The following is a 19,020-nucleotide window of genomic DNA, read 5'->3' as shown; positions in this document are numbered from 1 at the left end:
GGATCACCATTTTCATGTAACCCTCAATTTATGCGAATATATGGACAATATATATGTATACATATCCCACAAGGAATACACGTCAAACCCATAAATTAAGTCGACAACACACAATCGGAAACCCGCTGGGAATTTTAGAACCCCCAAAAATGGCCGACCTGTTCACACAAACGAGACAACACAAACATGTCCACTCAGCCATTAATTTATTCAAGAGGTTATAATATCCTTCTTACAATCTTTGAAGACTGATATTAAAATATATCAGGTACACTTAAAATTATTTGGCAAAGAATTGCTGAATAATCTGATTCGAATACCTCAAGAATTTCTTGAAGACTCGACAACGCATCTTGAACAGCAAATTGTAAGATTGAAGCGTTTGTGATTGAAACTTTTTAAGATTGAAGTAGTTATGAGTGGGCACTGCCCAGTTTCCACAGACATCGGTAACCAACTCAGTATAGAATGGGAGTTTTCACTAAACCTAATTACGTGTATTTGTCACACCTAAGACCTAAGTCGCCTCATATGTAAGTCAACTAATTATCCACGTCTTTCCAGCGTTCATATGGTTCTGCCAGCTTTCAAACCCTTTAGGTTTCTCTTTGTGGTGATAATCTTAAACCATTTCTATTGATGTGTCATACAACTTAATGATTACGTCATAAATAGTACACCACGATAGATAAGACATTCCTGTGCATTATCTGATTCAGGAGTTATCACATATTGACCTTTCTTGTTCAAATTACGGTATTTATCGCCGACATTATCAAAAATTATCTACCAATGTCCTCAAGTGCTCTTGTAATAAAAACAAAGAAATTTCTTAATAACCTTTAGAATTTTGGAAAATACTTTTGAATAGTCAATTGTTGTGTGTTTATAGCTGCAATGATAGTAAAATTTATACACTTTAATCGTGAGAACAGATACAACAGTAGTAAAATACTTCTGATTTTAAACAAGTTGACCCCATTAACAGACAGGTGGATTCATGACTCACGTATAATGATGGTTACACAAAGTTTATTTATTTATTTATTTTATAATATAAGAGTAGCAGACGAGCATGCAGTCCACCTGATGGTAAGTGGCTACTGCCGCCCATGGACATCTGTAATCAACCCCAGATAGGATTAGATATTCCTACCTGAGGTCGGCCACGCCTCGGAAAAGTCTGTCTCCCTTACCACACCCTTCAAACCGGAACACAGCAGCGCCTAACACTGATGTTATTAGGTAGAAATAGGTGTGGCGGTGGTGCCGCCGGAGTCGAACCACAAAGGGTTCTACCACCTTTACTTTTTAGACTCATTTTAAGTTAGACATAAACAGCGCCTAATGCTATGCTTGTTTTCTGCTAATAATTATCATGGCTTCAGGCCACACGGGCATAGGTGTACCATAATAGCCTACTTTTCAGGAGACACAAAACCTTAATAACTTTTCTTTACGTCAAAAAGGATTTCAATGTATTACAAAATAATTAACCCATGATTTTGATCCCTCGAGTGATTTTAAAACTAATTTCATAATGAATAAAAATACGCATTTTCATACGTCTCTTTGGGTTGAAGCCAGCGATGTCAGTACAATCTAAGCACTACTACTAAGTACATACATACTCAAATAATCGATAATTTCAGGAGTATACTGTCGAACTGTCGTAGTTAATCGACTGTTATTAAATGGGAGCTTTGCAGTACTTATAACGACGAGTGTTTCTTAAGCTGTTTGATGTGGGGCCTCTCTCTCTTCATTTCACTTGAAGCTGAAGAAGAATCCTCATGAAAGAGGTCCCAGAACATTTATTTCTGTCGCTTCCCAATATTTAAGGAACACAACCGCCAAAAATAATTCTCTCCACTGATTATTATGTTACTGGAGCCTACATAGCTACCATACCAGTCTGACATTCAGTGAGTTTCAGATTCGATCCCCGGCAAGTCAAATATGTAAATGATAAATTTAGGTTTCCAGTTGGTCTTAACGTTTCTTTATTTGTGTTTGTGTTACGGACAAAGAAAAATACTGTATCTTATAACAAGCACGAAGTTATGAACGTTGTACAACACATCTCTTTTACAATTTCGGTCTATTTGGTGAGAGATCCCACTTTACTCCGTTTTCCTGTCACGTTTCCGATACCTAGCAACTTTTTGAAGTTGTATTTTTATTTTTCTATCCTGTATCGCTTCCCTGGTTTAAACAGTCTCCTAACAATATATGACCTACTTTTATTTACATTATAGATTTTTATGGGTTCTTGGGTGTATCTACAAGAGGTTCAACCTTGAAAACAAATATATGTATAATAAAATTTCTACTCTTTTTTGACACAAATATTCATTGAAATGTTTCTTGTTTCAGTTTTTGTTTTTTTTTCGTCCTCAAAGATGAAAATTTGACAAAAGTCAATCTATCCAAAGTTTTGCTTACCAACATAGATATAGGTACTAGCAGTATATCTATGCTTACTAAAGTTAGACATTTGACGAGTTCTTCCTAGTCAAATTTGTCAAATTTCGATCTGCTAGAAAACAAAAGGATAGATTGTTTATTAATACAACCGTACGCTACAGCCAGTACCCTGATTATGTAAAATTTAGGCTAATTTCCAAATCCTCAACCCAAGAGAGCTTGAGGTTCGACTTGAACCTCTTACCAACATAATTAAACCAGATTTCCGGGCTGCGGTAAGGCTCGTATGCATGCTCGAGTGAAAAATTAAACAATTCATCAAGTAGAGTACCATTTATTAAATACTCAATGTTTTCTTTCTTTGAACGTTTAAGTTAATTCAGCATACATTTTACAGAATTTGTCGTTTGAACATTCTCATTTTCTTATCAATGAAGACAGAAAATTTCTTATTATCGTAGGCATCTTGAAGGTAGGTTGTTGGTAGGTATCTTGAAGGTGGTAGAACCCTTTGTGGTTCGACTCCGGCGGCACCACCGCCACACCTATTTCTACCTAATAACAGCAGTGTTAAGCGCTGCTGTGTTCCGGTTTGAAGGGTGTGGTAAGGGAGACAGACTTTTCCGAGGCGTTCCAGCTTAGTCCTCAGGGGTAGCGGCGCATCTGTGGCCGACCTCAGGTAGGAATCTGGGGTTGATTACAGATGTCCATGGGCGGCAGTAGCCACTTACCATCAGGTGGACTGCATGCTCGTCTGCTACTCTTATATTATAAAAAAAAAAAAAAAAAAAAAGGCAGGCTACACAAAGAATGACTTTAGGTTAGTCTTTGGTCCACCATGCATGCTAAGGATGAATCAGTAGACTCCACAGATCTTTGGAAAATTTAAGGATTACATATAGACATACATCCTTTCTTGCAATGTTTTCCTGTGTCGTAAAGGCGTAAACAACTTCTTATTCCCACTTAACTTCGTAAAATCATACGGCATACCATGGATTAAAATTCTAGCCTTCTTACATAAATATTTATACCACTGTATAGTGTAATAATTATACCGAATTTTACCCAGCTGAAGTAATCAAATTCAGTTTTACGTCTTTGCCCACTAAAACGTCTTTATTATTCATCACTCAAAAACATAAACAGTTACATAAATAATATTATCCATACGCCGAAGCAAAGACAAACAAACAAAACAATGCCTGTCTTCAGATTTCTTTCTTAAAGTATATTAATTACAACATCTTCGTTATGCAGTAACGCACAAAGAAATGTTGTTCAAAATAGGCGTCTATCCATGCGATGAAAGCGAACGTATTCCGTTCAAGGCAATTAGGTCATTCTTTCTTACCATTGTATGGATGCGACGACCGAATTCAAATGCAAACTTTGTACAAAACATCTGTTATATAATAATTAGTATAGTTATAAAAGATTTCCATTGTTTATGGTTAAAAAGATATCTGTTTGTAAGAAATGATATGACATTTGTATCTCCGTGAAACACTTTTGTATTACACACGTTACTTGTGTATGGAGTTACGTATTTCTTATTCTCAAAACGGTACAGTTCTTATTCTCAAATATCCCAGACACGCACATCTGATTTTTCAAAGTTATGTGTGTAAACAATAAAGGAAAACATCATGAGAAAACTTACACGCTTAAAAATCCTAAAATAAATTTCAACAGTGTGTGAAGTCGTCCAATTCGCACTTGGTCAATGTGTTCGATTATACCTAAACGGTAAATCCCTCTCACTCGGAGCAGAGCGGAGGAGACCTCTGTGCCCAGCAATGGGACAAAAATTGGGTTTACAACAACTAGTGAAAAATAGGTACTTAGGACATTTGCTATATTTACACATTCACTACAACATAGAAACCACATGCGTGTTATCCAATCAAACCGTATTCACTGGATTATAAGCCACATGCCTTTAAACTTAGATTGAGTTTAGCGCGCAGACTTTTGGTCGACGTTTTGCAAACTTTGTCATGCTCCCATATACTTACTAACTCATTGCGTAGTGAGAAACGCAGGGCGAATAGTTAAATAGGTGACGTCAGATATTATAGCAGGTCCCATGATCATGAATTTGGATTAGAAAACCATTGATATTAGATAGTGATTCACTCGCCTTTTTAAGCTTCCTGTGGTTGTATCAAATACTATAAGGTCAGGAATATACACACGACAATACATAACTTCTTTGCTTTGAGAAGTCAATTAAAAATATTTCGCGAAAACACATAAAAATCAAATATAATTCTTTGAACGATCTATTTAAAGAAAACATACTTTAATTACTTATTAAATGTTTTTCGTCTTTAGTATTTACATATTTCATAGAAAGCATAAGTTACGAATATTTTAAGAGAGCAACAAAAAGGTACAGGCTGATTTCAAAACAAAACCCTTAGGATAAAATATGTACATATTTCTATGCAGCAACTTTTTGTGGGAGCTCTTCTGAAGTTTTTCGTCCACTCTGAAAAGGGAAGCTAAGTTCTTATAAATTATATTTACATACATATTATAAGTACTCTCAGATCCCTCTCGTAAAGGGTCTATGTGTGATTTTATAAAATTTTCCTTAAATTGATGTGTATTACGAGTTTTGTCTACGTGTCTGTTTTGTTCACTTAACTTAATGTTGATAAAGTTTAGGATAAAAATTATTTGTTTTTTGGTTTAAAAGATCTTTTAGTGGTTTACAAAGCGACTTTTCAACTATGAAGTAATCTTAGGAATAAGTGACACATATCATCATCATAATCAATTATATTAGGTTAATTAACATCACCATATTCAGTTACATTAGGTCATATTAGGATTAATTAGTAACATATATCACCACAATATGCAAGCAATATAATGTTTTAGACATACTTTAAGTTATAGGGTTTAAAAAAGGTCAAATCGACGGATTTTCCCACAAAATTTCAACTCCAATTTAACCCTCGTGGAAGGTAGATCATTAAATGAAGTTAGATTTCTTTTATATAGCCACCAAGTGTCTCTAATAAAACAAGCAAAAACTATCAAACTCTTTTCATTACTTTTTGCGTGATGCGGGAACAAAGGCAGACTTCGTCATTTATTTATCTAGATGAAAGGAAAACCAATTAATAATCTAATAAAATTAATTTAAACTATCGACGAACATGCCGGGACATAACCCGTGTATCCCGTGTAACCCCCCTAACTTTGTATTCACCAGAACATTTGTAACTTCAAATGAAATCAAGTTACACGGATAAACTGATTACAAGCAACAGAGCAATCCAAAATATATGGCGACTAAGCAGAACACGTAATCTGATACAACTTCGATTTAGTTACCGAATTTCGGGGGCTTTTTGGAGGCTACACCGAGTTCAATGCCTTTAATGCTGTGTACGCTTTATTATTTGTACATGACCATAATGCTTGGCTATTTCGAGGGTCTGTTATTTAAAGTAAAATTAATAAACGTTAAATAAAAATATGGGTAGATGTTATTTAAGGTAAACTTATTAAGGATTAAATAAAAATATGGATAGATTATTAAAGCATACCTACGTATCCTATACTTGGCATAGTTTTAAAGAATAATATATCTACATATTATATTTCTTTCTTAGTACATGTTTATTATTGAACGTATAAATACCGTCCTATTTATTTTCTGCTTTACCCAAAGGTTGACTGGTAAAGAATGCTTCTAGCATTAAGTCCGCCTTTTGTACCGATTTTTATGGTATAATAAAGTATAAATAAATAAATAAATATTATACATATTTAAACTTTACATTGATTATTATTTTATTTTTTGCATTTAATTTATCAGATTATTTTTTTATTAGAATATTTTTTTCATACATTTTATTTCCACTATATTAAATATATCACATAATTAATATCAAACAATAGTTGTATGTAGTCAGGAAGAAAATGTACACCTTTATATAACTAGCAACCTCTATATAGCAAACTAGCTGAGACTATGTTTAACATAATCTACTTACATAATAACAAGAATACCATACATACTAATAAATTACCGTCCTTTGAATATTAACTTGACTTAATTGCATATTGCATTATATAAATCAAGAAGTATGTATAAAACATATATAGATATTGTAAGTCAAAGATACGGTTTTGTCGTTTTTATTTTAATATAAATAATTAAATGTCTATAAAACTTAAAGAATAAAATTCGTATGATAACCAATTAATAACTGACTAAAGTGTATGTGCACTCTGATTTACTTTTATATTACACGTATTAAGAAAAAAATACAAAATGAACGTTGTAACGATACATTTTGTTTGACTCTACACAGAGAAAGACGATTTTGATAACTTAATTCAAAGCGAATACAAATTTATGTAGATACTTAAAATATCTGGATACTTTAACCGAGTGTCATTGTCTTCGATAGTCGTCAAGTCTGATTGCCGGCGAGAGATTACTTTGTTAATTCGCGGATTGTTGTAATTAAGCAAAATGTACAATCTCACGACGAGATAAAACCCACAAGAATTATTAAAGGACTTATTTATACAAGACGTTGGTGATAAAATAAGATTTCTACTTGCTTTTTTATTTTTATGTATAAAACTTAGTAAAGAAATATAAAAAATAATGAATTTAATAAGAGAAAATTTTAAATATACCTTATGTTCACAATTCTACTTTTTATAGCTAGAACTCATTTTTAAATTATAGACCATAGAAAAAAACCTCAATGTAGCTCATCGACGACGTCTGCGTAAAAAAGTGCGTGTAAGAACCATCACATATGCTCAAGATTATGAAGGTTATTCATATCTATGATTATTAGATATGATTTACCTGCTTATAGTTACCTTGCTATTATAAAAGATAGATACGGTAATATACAACGAGTATATGCGGATGAATAACGACAAGATGGAAAGCGCCAAAAAATTGAAACCTACCCTTCTACACTCTTCAGACCAAAACATAGCAACTCTAAATCGCTGTAGCAAAAACTATTTAATGGAGTTGGTGAGATTACCTTATACCTACTCTGTTGCCATTTCTACGATGTTATTGGCATGCCATCAATTAAAAAAATAAGGTTTTAAATATAATTACGTGATGACAAAAACCTTTATTGTTTTGACGTAAAAATGTAATTACCATAGTATAAATTAAATTCACAGCGCTACATTGTTATTCGTTATATATAGAATCGTTTAACGTTAAATTCCTATTGCAACATGTATATGATTAACATTGGAACAATGTTCCTTAAAGTAAGTCATATAACATTCGCGCATTATAAAAACATTATTAAAATATTAGCTTAACTTCAACTTAGGTTTTTTCCCAAAAATGACTTGCATAATAAATATATCTTAATGGCATATCATATTTTACGGTATCATTTTTAATTAAATATAAGCAATAGCATCTTCATTATTTGCTCTATCATCAGTAAAGCTAACTGTTGACTTACTACGGAGCAGGAAAGTCGGTCTCAACTGTTCCAAAGCTCGTATATATATGGTTGAACAAAGAATTATTTAGCACCAACGTGTTTTGGGGTATTTTTTCGTTAAAACGGTTTTCCATTATATTTGTTTTCAAGTTGTCTATTTGTCAATAAAATAGGTTTTCATTTGTCTAGTTGACAGCCGAGACAGTTATATTACACAATTTAACTGATCGCAATACATGTCTTGGATGTAAAGGAAAGTTGCTTAAAGTATAACAGTGTCTAAAGAAATATCAACGTAGATGATAAAAGACTTAACACAGCTGTACCGTTTATTTTTAAATAAATCTATTGTTCTCAACCCGTTTCCCATGAACAATACCATAATTACTTTTTATCAGAGGATCATGGACGCAAATTATACCTTAGAAGATTAATTTCCTGTTATATTATCATTATCATGGTTAAACCCTATCTCAAAATAAATATTATAAACTTGAAATCTGAAATGAGAGTGTTTATTTATTTTCTAATGCTTAAGATAAGAAGTAGAATATTATGCTACCTATTTCTGCCGACTTCGTAATTCAAGTTATTATGAGTTTTAATCTGTGGTGTGAGGCGTTTTTAATCTGTCAACCACAGAATATGAAAGCAATCTTTTGTTAAAGAGTATTAAAAGATCGAGTAAAAATATTCCGACTTCTTGAAACTTTGCCAGATGCCCTCCATATTTAAAGACATATTAAAATCTTTTTATAACTATTTATTTGTAAACAAACAAGATGCAACGCACATGTCAGTAAACAAATACTCCAGACCACTACAAACCGCATAATATAAACTCAGTAACATATTAATAGTCGCGGAAGTATTCGTGAAATAGATCAATTTTATTGATTTACCGGTATTTTTTCCGTATCATATCTTCCTGGTATGAGTATATATGTAATGTATTTTACTTAATATTACAGTCCTATTTGATGCCTAGTGCGTGTTTCTTCCTGGCCACACCTTTCAAACCACAACACAGTAGTGCTTAATATAACTTAAAGTCCCTCACTATAACACTGTTATTGTGTTATATGGTGCGGAGTTAAAGTTAAAAGGTTTTTAAAACCTTCCAACTGAATAATTAAATTGAAATGTTACCTTGTGTACAAGAAATATAAATGAAAACAGTTCTAAGGTACCTACTTATTTTAGAAACTTGTACTAAATTCTAGCTACTTATTAATTTATGATGTTTAAATTAGGTACGTCAAAATGATTCCTAATTCCAGTCTAGAATGCTTGGGGAGTTACTATGTAAATTAGGCATGTAAAGTATCGTCTAGGTAATGCAGAGTCCTTCGAAACACCTTATACATTCATGAAACAGTTGAAACTTGGAAAGTTCCAAGTTTCTCACCCATTTGTTATAACAGACCCTACCTAGCTCCGTTTATATTTCGCCCGCCTGAATATTTGTACTTCCATTTTATCATTTAATAATTTAGTACCCCTGATAGTAGTAGGTATAGTGTTAGAAATGTGAGTTGTATACCTAATAACACATTTTTTTATTTTGAAATAGCAATTGAGAAAGTAGTAAGTTGTCACTGCCGCTCATGGGCATTTGCAACCATATAGAATATGAGTCCTACATTCCATCACATGATGAGGAGATAATCCCTATTTGTTTGTCACCTTCCCAATCGAACCATACTGGTACTACCTATCGTGCAGAATTCATAATTTGAAGTTTTTTTTTTTGTAATATAAGAGTAGCAGACGAGTATGCAGTCCACCTGATGGTAAATGGCTACTGCCGCTCATTGAAATCTGTAATCAACCCCAGATAGGATTAGATATTCCTACCTGACATCGGCCACAGATGCGCCGATACCCCTGAGGACTAAGCTGGAACGCCTCGGAAAAGTCTGTCTCCCTTACCACATCCTTCAAACCGGAACACAGCAGCGCCTAACACTGCTGTTATTAGGTAGAAATAGGTGTGGCGGTGGTGCCGCCGGTGTCGAACCACAAAGGGTTCTACCACTTTCAAAGTCATATCATTAAATATTTATTCAAAGATCCCCTAGTAAAACATCAAAACCATACTTCCTCATTAAATTATTCATGAATATTTGTCGAATCAATTCATCAAAAGCCAAAGCCTTATATAATGGCCCTTAGCACCGCGTGAGCCTCATCTCTTCTAATGACTCAATAAGTGAATCGATCTATATCCGGCTTCCCATTGTTTTGAGATCAACCTTGACGACATCATTTTTTGTTTAACTGATACTATTTTTTGTCAACGACTTTCAAGTGCTTTGACCTATTTTATGACTGTCACGGTCATTGTAGATGATAGCTTTCTACTAAACTAACTAACTAACTAACTAAAAGTGTATTTTATACCTGATTGGAGGAATTAGTAGAGCGTAACACTAATAAAATATAAGCCTCATTATCTCGATAATGAGTGTGATTGGAATGAAATGTATTGGTAGTAAATTTCACAAATTGACTTTGTTTACGACTAGTGAATAAACTATCAACCAAAAATTAATAAACCTCAATACCTTTAGAAAAGATCAAGAAGTCAAGTTTTAGTACTTTGCTCCGTACACCTACAATTAGGGTAATTGGTAAATTATGCCTTTGGCATGTACAAGTAGAGATCAAACCGGTTTTAATTGTTCAATGCAGAATGATAAGACGTTTTAAAGACCTTTAAACGTCATTTTATACTCATTATTAATTCTATAATGCTTAATTTTAACTTGTTCTCATTTACATTTGGTAGGTACAGGACAACACAAAATAAAAAAATATGTGAAATAAATCCCTATATAAGTACTGAGTACGCCATTTAAAAAACAAACAAAACATTAATAAAATGAAGATTCGTTTAACGAAATCCGCATTAAAACAAAAAAATAACTACTTACTATAGTTTTCTTCCAACTTTTTTTAGACAACATTTGACACTTGAAATTCTTGATATGGAGTTATTATTACCATAGTATAAGGATCTATATATTTGTACCGATAGATAGATATTTGTATCGTGTTATTACCATTAATAATTCAAATCGTTAAACCATTATAAAAATTTAGAATATGTGACTTCCAAGTAGATTTTTAGATATAAATAGTCCGTCAAGTGTAGGTATATTTCGAACGTAATTACTTGTGATGAAATGAGTATTGTCTCGTAAATAATTTATAACATGTATTCATGTTGTTTATGTATAAGTTTTTTTTATAATACAGGAGTAGCAGACGAGCATACAGTCCACCTGATGGTAAGTGGCCACTGCAATCCATGGACATCTGTACAACCCCAGATAGGATTTATCCTACTTGAGGTCGGTTACAGATGCGCCGCTACCCCTCAGGACTAAGCTGGAATGCCTCGCAAAAGTATGTCTCCCTTACCCACACCCTTCAAAACGGAACACAGCAGCGCTAACACTGCTGTTATTAGGCAAATATTGTTTTTAAAGTGATAATAAATAGATCTTGCTGTGTCGACCTCGAATATATCGTATTGTGTAAAACCGCTCAGACTCACTCTCCCATCAATGCCTCTCTTCTATAATATTATCGTAGACAACTAACATAGTAACCCTATTACCACGAAGTTGTGTCGTCGTCGTAGGACTGTATGGGTGGACACCCTTTACAGTCCCACTGCTGGACACGATTCACCACTCAGAGCGAGAGTGATCTATGTCATAATCCACCCGTTAGGTGTGTAATAGTCAAATCTTACTGTCTACGTAATTATTACTATTAAGTAATTTAATATCTATATCAGTAATTTCTTTAAAACGTAACATCTTACGCGTATTCCTTTTAATACACTAACTGTAGGCATAAATATATTTTTGTAAATAATGTGTAACGGAAAGGGCGTGTACCTGTAAACCTTATTAAATAAGGTAATTTCGTTGAAATAGGTACCTAATTAGTTTTGCTCATCAGTAGGGCCAGGGAGGCGCAAAATTACTTTCAAAACCCTCGCCACTAAAGTTTACAGCCCCGCGAGAACTCATTTCAAATGACTACGTATTTGAAAACTACGCGTTTTATAACGAAAATGATTGTATACTAAGTCACCATTGTGTCACTGTTATATGATATGGTACAGGAATAAAACAATTTCATAGATTTTTGTCATGGTAGAGCTTTGGAGTGTATGAGTCCTTTTCCTTACCTTAAAAAATATATATGATAAAAATGAATGTAATAATAATTACTACAATGTCCAGATCCAAAAAATAACTAGCGACTTAAAACATTCTAACATTTTGATTCTAAGTTTGTAGCTGTAATATGCTTGATAGATAAACGTGGATATCTCCTTCATTTATGTCTAATGATCTATTTATACAATTCTTTGATAAGCAAAAAATGTTTATATGTATTTAAGCATTTGTGAAATATATAATTAAGAGTGGAAGAATAAAGTTGAAATAGAAAAAGAAACTAAAAATAAAATAAAATATAAAGATATATTTTCTTCTGTAATATTATGTTATGATTCCAATAAAAATACTTTAATAGTTTTAACTTTAATAGATTTATTTGAATACTAAGTAATATTGTAAGTACATTTATTTATATAAAATATAGCCTTTGTTACTCGTAGATAATGCAGCTTTCGAATGGTGAAAGAATTTTTAAATCGGTCCAGTAGTTTTTGAGCCTATTCATTACAACCAAACAAACAAACAAAGAGTTCCTCTTTATAATATTAGTGTAGATTTCACTACAAATTATACTTCAGACATAAATTATTATTTAACAATATTATCCGACTCAATAATCATTCCAAGGCTAGGTGATCGTATTGTCACAAAAATGGAATGCAAGCATTAACGTTGTCATTCAAACCGCGTGTCTAAATGAGAACACAAAGAATCTAGTTGAATCTGCTGGTCTGCAAGGTCAGTGTAAAGGACATTAAGAAAACTTCTACACATCACCTCGGTGAATAAGGTCATTTCTATTCATTATCAATATCAATCCATTGTTATCCCTACAGAATGAAAATAGATTATGTCAAAGACAACCACGCTACCCAAGGACCTATTGATAGACTTCACGCAGCTTTGAGAGGTCTTCGAAAACTCAAAGACATAATAATTTATTTTCATATTTTTTATAATATAAGAGTATCATGCAGTCCACCTGAAGCTAAGTGGCTACTGCCGCCCTTGTACATCTGTAATCAACCCCAGGTAAGAATTCCTACCTGAGGTAGCCCACAAATGCGCCGCTACCCGTCGGGACTATGCTGGAATGCCTCGGATAAGTATGTCTCCGATACTAAAAGGTGGTAGAACCGTTTGTGGTTCGACTCCGGCGGCACCACCGCCACACCTATTTCTACCTAATAACAGGAGTGTTAGGCGCTGATGTGTTCCGGTTTGAAGGGTGTGGTAAGGGAGACAGACTTTTCCGAGGCGTTCTAGCTTAGTCCTCAGGGGTAGCGGCGCATCTGTGGCCGACCTCAGGTAGGAATACCTAATCCTATCTGGGGTTGATTACAGATGTCCATGGGCGGCAGTAGCCACTTACCATCAGGTGGACTGCATGCTCGTCTGCTACTCTTATATTATAAAAAAAAAACTACACAAAATACTCCTTACGTGAGTTACCGAAATTTGTCTATCATAATGTGAGCAACTGCAAGGAACTTTTAATTAATTGCGATAAGAATTTACTAAATTTAACAGATTTAATTAGTAGGGAAAGAACGGTTGCGTACAAAATGGGACTTCCCTAAGATTATAATAATTGCATGGAAGTATGCGTCATTGGGTCAACATTATACGATCAATAATAATTGTAATAAGGATTTTTCTTAAATAAATGCATTTTTATTTTATTTAATTTTATTTTTAAATTGTCTGGTTTATCCTTCGATCACTAATGAGGTTTATCTAATAATGCCAATTTTGGTTCGGCTTATAATGTCATGATCTTCCTACATTCCTATTGTAGAAATCAGTTGTATCGTTGTTCTATTGATGACAAGGCTTTCAGTTTTTAGTTGGTTCTATATTTGATTTCAGAACGTTTAAAATAATGAACAGGAAAAATATTTTTTGAATTGAAAAGTATTTTTTGAATTGGTTGATATTTCCAGTCGGAATTACTGAATTGAATTGGTTGGTATTTCCTGTCGGATTCCAACCAATTCAAAAAATATACGTTCTAATTAACTTGCTGCAGTTAAATTTATTCATTTGTAGGTTAATTTGACATTTGATTTTCGAGGTCTTTTAACGCGCTTTTTTTATACTAATCCTACTTATTATGGAGGAAAATCACAAGTCAAAAAAAATCGCACAAGTGATGAAGTGGCCCAAATTTAAAACGCCTGAAATCCCTTTCTCTACACAGATTTGAATCCAACCAAACAAATTAAGAGTTAATCTTATCACTTTATAAACCAAATATATAAACTAACTTTTTTATATGTGTTACGGTTGTATTCCTTAGAACTCGCGTTCTACTTTCGATTAGTCAAAAATAAAATATGTATAGAGACTTAACAACAAGTAGCCAGTTTGCATACCCATAAAATAAAACAATTGGAACGAGTATTCTATAACAATATTACTTGTATGTTCGTGACATAACATTCGTTCAAATCTGTCCGTTTCAAAATGTTACCGGTTACCCTTGTAGGGACCAATAAACGGAAAGTGAATGACAACAGTATACATTAAATGGTACTTGCTGTAGCTCCTTATTATATTTCCCCTTTCGTGCCTTTCCAACTTCTAGAGTCAACCACTTAAGAGGTCCTTATCCAAAACACGTTTTAACCATTGGTCCTTTCACAGATATTTTTCCAAAATCGTTAATGTTTGGAAGATATAAGTAATTTACGATGCATAAGCACGTGTACCATATATTCTTCCGCCTCTAACCGCCTTTCTCTTCACATCTTTAACCGCAGTCAAATACATTGCCCCTTATAATTTCCCCTAAGTTAGGTAACAGCGATACAAAAATTAATTTACAGCAACAGACAGGTGCTTAAAAACAAGTCGATTTAGTTTAAAAAAGGCTAGATGTTGGCGTTGGGAGAAACTAAAATGCGGCGTTTCAACTTAGACCACAAGGGCAGCAATGCAATTTTAATTAACCTTAGGTAAGAGTTAGGACTGAGTGGACTACAGAAGTTCATAAGTGGCAGTGGCAAATTAACGTGCTGTATGCTCAATGCTCATTGCTCATTTATTGCTTAACCATAAAACATAAACATAGTAAACATAATGTGCAAAAATATCAGTGCAGTTTATTTACAATAATTAATTGACCACCTTATTTGTCGTTATTGTTTAAAATAAAATGCAATGCAGGTTCCTTTAATTTAAAGTTATTCCATTTTTTCACTCACCTCCTCCACCAATCATCTACTTTCAACTTCGACAAAAGTTCTGAAAAACACGTAAAATCTTTATCATGTCTACACTTAACACTTGGGCAACACTAGCGCGGGTCGAAATTCGAATTTATTGGCCCGTAAAATTGTCGCTGCAACCACTTTTTAAGTTATCGAGTGTTCAATCATAGAATCTAAATTTGCGACACTCTATTATGAAGTGCATTTACGGAATGGCGTTTACATAAATGGCCCAAGTAACAGCTCAGTTTGTACGGGGCCATTATTTTGTAAACATTACGTGCACGTTGGCCGAGTTTAACATTTTACGCGCGCTACGCAAGTGTAGAGTGATGTAGCGTTGTGTGCGAGAGTCGAGCTGAGACTGCCGCGGTGTCTTGCACAGTTTACAGAAGTGGTTAACGAATAAGTTTAATGTTAACGCTGTTTAACTGGTGTACTGGTAATCATTTCTTGGAATCTTCGGAACAATACATCTCTGTTTGTTTGGGTAATGGTGACTCAAGCGGAGATAAGCCGGTGCTTTTCCCGCGCTTTTCGGATACGCTCCACCGTTTGTATTCATTGTAACATTGATGTGCCGTAATAGGCTTTTAAATTTCTTTAACCGCCTTCTTTACTTACAAGAAAATAATTAATTACTAAATTTTAAAATACATTTAATTAACATTCAAGAGCCCCAGGAGTCAAAAATTATGAATGGCGATAGAGCCGCTACAGTTCGAAGTACCGAGCAGTAATTCTGGCATGAAGTTTTTCCATATTTTTTAATATTCTTGTAACTTTTTACACATATTTTATGTATACAATATTTCGTTTTTATATCTTTTGAAAGTGCGTTAAATAATTCTAATGTCTGACAATTAGCGAAGGCTCGAACCGCTAATGAAACAAGGTCTACCTGCAAAATTATGAATCTAACGCGATCATCTGATAGTTATCCTAAGTGTGCTTAATTAGTGACGAGGCTGTGAACGAGAAAGGAATTTCATCCCATTACGTGACCAAATTAGGCCACTTTACTTCATTTCAAATTAACCTTCGACTCATTATTTTCCTGTTTGTTTCATTTACGCAAAATAAGTGTTTATCTACTTCTCCTTTATACCTTTTAATAATTTAATAATAATAATATTTGTACCTACAATATTCTTAATGCCCTCACAATGTCGTTAAAACATAGAACTCCTTGTGATACGACTCGAACATCTCGTTGTGGTGAAGTTAGTACTGCTAAGTTCTGATTTGAGGGCATTGTTCTACTGCCATCATGCCTTAGAATAACCAGCTTACGATAGTAAGACATGGATACAAATTATATATTAATAGTTAGGTAATAAAATTGTGGTATGTTACAGATGTTTACAAGGATTGTTGCACACTTAAATTCATAAGAATCAACTGCGATGGTAACTCCACTACACCTATTTCTGCCTTTAAAAGCAGTGGGAGTTGAAAGTTATAGCTGGAAGTTATACACTCACTTCGTCACCAACTCATTACTATCCCACTGTTGGGCCCGAGTTTACTGCCAGAAAAAGGCTTCAGGCCAGCTCAATTTGAACCTCGGTTGCTTCAAGAGGCCGAGCTATATACCACTAAGCTATCATTGCTCATTATAAAAACACACTTACTTGCCTATTAATAAACAGAAACGACCGACAAAACATTTTTTCATTCTACAGTATAAGTATAAACGAAGAAAAGATTTTCTGTTTTTCCTTTTGAAACCACACCAAAATCCACTAGTTTCATTATTAATTTATTCATAAGAACTACAGAGAGTACTAATATGTAAGGCCCCTCATACTTTTTAACAAACAGTAGGAATACGGAAAATTTTACATCTATACCTTTACTTACTGAAGAAACTCCTTACTAATGAGTAAAAAGTTTGTCTTGAGTGTCCATTGAAATGATTATATAGTTCATTGTACATGTAGTTGTTGATGTATTTTAATAAAAGTTAAGTTACCTGATGGACTGCGTTAGGAATTAAATATATACATATTAAGTTATTATTATGTTAGCTACTCGTGCTACAGAGTCAAGACAAAAGAAAGACCTATAAAAGAATAAATCTAAAAGATTTACATTATACAAATATGTAGTTTCTTTAAAATTTGCCTTTTCCTTTACTTCACATAATTATATTATCACTTCCCGGGATTTATCCTTTTAAAAAACACTATCCGATAATGGAATAATACAGGGATTGTTTTTGTTTTCGAAATGAACTAGGTAAATAGATTTTTACAATCTAATGATGCAGGTTATTTTTTTATCAAAATCGGCTTCGTAACTCTTTTCAGCATTCTACGTTCCATATACCTACTTAGTTTCGGATTTTGTCCTGAATACCTATTTGAAAAATAAACCCTGTATAATTACTTTAACCGAGAATGTAGTCGAAATAATATAGTAAATTATTATAAAAGCAATTAAAACCACATATAACCACAAGGGACAAGAGCGTGGTCGCAACTTTAGGTCGTTAAATTTTACGAGTACGCATTCAAAATTACTTGTAGTTGCTTCTTACGAGTCAGTATCTTATATCGTACATGTTTATTACCTACTTCATTGTCGTAATAAATAATTTATCAGAGTTTCGAAGAGAAAACTTGTAACTACATTTGAACAATAGCTAAATGAATAGTCATAGCATCAAGTAAAAACTGTATTACAATTGTTGACGCTTTCTACTTTGGCAAAGGGAGATCTGCCGTCAGGTGATCATGGCCGCGGAGTGGCTGTGCTCCGACAGTCTCTGTTCGGAACTTGTATATAAGCAAGATGTTTAGAAAACTTCGATAGCGTGATTCAGAATATTCGTGGCGCCATCTCTTGTCGAGTAACAGGAAGTCGCTACATTACATTCTTAACCCCACAATTAAATAGGATTTCATACATCGTATTTACCACGCACATACACCGATAAGAGTAAGTAAACAAACACCCAGACCCAGAAAAGCGGCATGTAAATATAATGGCCAAAGGTATACAATATTCACGGCTCAATAACGAATGTAGTATCGCCACTAGAGTGAAAACACAAGACCAAGGTGATCTCAATTATTTCGCGGACACGATGAAAGAACGAAATGTAAGCTAAAAGATTTGTCGTATCGCCAACGAGTAACGATGAGCAATGCAGCGAAAGATATAAACCTTTAATTTTCAAGAACTCTAATACACGAGCAACCACGGTAGTCGCTTATGACAATCGCCGACGATCGCTGGCGACAGTCGCCATCTATCATCGACGAAACGCTTGTCGTTGGTCGCCGATAATCGTCGACCGACCATACTCAGCAACCCTCGGTGTTTGTCGTCGATGGTTAGCGGCGGTCGCCGGCGCGCGCTATCGCTCGTGTATATTAACTTTCTAAAGTAGCTAGAAAATAATGAACTACGTAGACTCAAAATATAACATTTTATCAACGTTACATACCATATTTAAACACAAATGTGACGATATTTAAATATGATCACATTTGTTTTACACTCTTTGTTTTCTTTCTGTTCTTTTTATATGCTTCTTTTTCCTTCTTCCTGTTTGCATGTTTTTTTTATTATATCAAATCTATGAAATATGAATAAAACATATATATATTTTTTATTGTAAATAATGAGAGTTAAAGAAATAATTTAATGAACTCTGATCGTCAGTATCTAATCGCTAAACAGATTACGGTGAGACAAATCATATCTACTCGG

At 33.8% G+C, this 19,020-nt stretch overlaps 1 protein-coding gene across 1 annotated transcript in view; it reads right to left on the bottom strand.

The window, feature by feature from the left end:
- Positions 1-15,688, bottom strand: part of LOC140751581 (venom dipeptidyl peptidase 4) — a 44,778-nt gene extending 29,090 nt beyond the window's left edge. The window contains exon 1 of the mRNA XM_073085534.1: positions 15,295-15,688. The gene's annotated coding sequence lies outside the window, so the exon portion shown is untranslated. The remainder of the gene's footprint in view (positions 1-15,294) is intronic.
- Positions 15,689-19,020: the final 3,332 nt, after the last annotated feature.

This window comes from Epargyreus clarus, unplaced genomic scaffold, assembly GCF_041222505.1.
Source record: "Epargyreus clarus isolate Ecla_fem2 unplaced genomic scaffold, WU_Ecla_fem_2.2 ptg000023l, whole genome shotgun sequence".
Classification (NCBI taxonomy): Eukaryota; Metazoa; Arthropoda; class Insecta; order Lepidoptera; family Hesperiidae; genus Epargyreus; species Epargyreus clarus.
This window is presented reverse-complemented; position numbering and strand designations above follow the sequence as displayed.